The 1895-nt window shown below is 52.6% G+C and overlaps 1 long non-coding RNA gene across 1 annotated transcript; it reads left to right on the top strand.

Annotated features, from left to right (window-relative positions):
- Nucleotides 1–838: 838 nt before the first annotated feature.
- On the top strand, nucleotides 839–1628 carry LOC120860039. Its single transcript, XR_005720225.1, has 3 exons — nucleotides 839–885; nucleotides 974–1288; nucleotides 1544–1628. It is a non-coding gene; the product is annotated as an uncharacterized LOC120860039 (long non-coding RNA).
- The last annotated feature ends 267 nt before the right edge of the window (nucleotides 1629–1895 follow it).

Below are 1895 nucleotides of genomic sequence, written 5' to 3' on the forward strand. Positions count from 1 at the left end.
CACTCCAGTACTCTTGCCTGGAAAATCCCATGGGTGGAGGAGCCTGGTAGGCTGCAGTCCATGGGGTAACAAAGAGTTGGACATGACTGAGCGACTTCACTTTCACTCTTCACTTTCATGCATTGGAGAAGGACATAGCAACCCACTCCAGTGTTCTTGCCTGGAGAATCCCAGGGACGGGGGAGCCTGGTGGGCTGCCATCTATGGGGTCGCACAGAGTTGGACATGACTGAAGCAACTTAGCAGCAGCAGCAGCAGCAGCAGCAACAGCATGTGAGATTTTGAGTATAAATTAACTGGACTGATCATTTTTAATATGAGCTATTATCATAGGTTATTACCAGTCACTGATATTTGGTTTACTATTTCACTGATTAGCGTGAATTTAAAGAAGTTTTATTTTACTGAATTTTATTCATCTATTCATTCATTCAATAACTATTTATCAAGCCCTTATCTAGGTATTTAGAAAAGGTTTTCCATAGATATTTGTTGAATGAGTGCATACAATGTGCAGGCACTGTCCTAATAGCAGAAACATGGCACATATAAGATATACAAGGTCCTTCTTCTAATGGACCTTTTATTCAGAGGGGCGTATGTGTACATTTGTAGATGGCTGTGTTTATATTTGCTGTGGGATGTGAAGACTGATAAACAAGTAAATATTTAAAGTAATTTCAGCTGGTGATCAGATGCAGTGAAAGTTTCAGCCCAGGAGTTAACGTATGAGCCTATATTTTCACGTGTCATTGGCACTGACCCAAGGGCCTTAGATCATCTTATTTGGGGACAGGACCACCCCCAGCTATTCCTGATCCAGTGTTTCCTTCTTGTTTGCAGGAAGAAGACCCAAGAGCTGTCCAACTTCTGCCCCCTGCACAGGTACGTCAGCCCTGCCCCCTCCCCTGTGGCTCCCAGGGGCTGCTTCCTCCCACCAGGGCAGCCACAGGAGGGGCTGCTGCCTTTTCAGACAGAGAGAAGCTCCGGCTCAGGGGAGGAGACAGCGAGTGCTCAGGGCGGGTGGAGGTCTGGCACAGCGGCTCCTGGGGCACCGTGTGCGATGACTCCTGGAGCCTGGCAGAGGCCGAGGTGGTGTGTCAGCAGCTGGGCTGTGGCCAGGCCCTGGAAGCTGTGTGGGCCACGACATTCGGCCCTGGAAATGGGAGCATCTGGCTGGATGAGGTGCGGTGCGGGGGCCGGGAGTCCTCCCTGTGGGACTGTGCTGCCGAGCCCTGGGGGCAGAGTGACTGCAAGCACGAGGAGGATGCTGGTGTGAGGTGCTCTGGTGAGTGAGGGGCTCGGGGTCCACCCTGGGTGAGCTGGGGCACCGCGGGGGCAGTGGGCTGGACCGGGCATGGTGGGGAGTTTGTATTCAGACAGTGTCCAGGTGCTGGGGCTCTGATCTAGGACGGGGGAGCTGGGAGGACAGGACACTGATGTTGTGGAGACTGGGGTCTGATTTCAGGCTCAGGAGGGAAAAATGGGTTTGCCCTGCTTTCTGGCCAATTCCCTTTCCTCACACTGCTGCTTTTCTCTTTAGGTGTAAGGAAAACATTGCCCCCGACTCCAGCAGGTACTGTGAACACCCATGGGCAGGAGAGAATACTCAGGTCTGGGGACCTGTTCTGTGGCTCTCTGACAGCTCAGGAGAGGAAAGAGCCTGAGGAGCCCGCCTGGTGGGGAGGAGCCCAGGGCGTTATGTCGGGGAACTCCTCTGCCTTGGTTCCTGGGGCCACATTTTTCTCATGACTGGGGTTCAAGCCAGACTGGTTCCTATGTTGCAGAATCTAAGGTTCTCCCACCGGCCTCTTAGTATTGCTCCTCATCAGTGAGGTGTGGGTCCCAGGACTGTTTGACACTCTGTCTCCTGAAGCCCAAGGAGAAGAGATGAG

This window comes from Oryx dammah, unplaced genomic scaffold, assembly GCF_014754425.2.
Source record: "Oryx dammah isolate SB20612 unplaced genomic scaffold, SCBI_Odam_1.1 HiC_scaffold_6658, whole genome shotgun sequence".
Taxonomy (NCBI): domain Eukaryota; kingdom Metazoa; phylum Chordata; class Mammalia; order Artiodactyla; family Bovidae; genus Oryx; species Oryx dammah.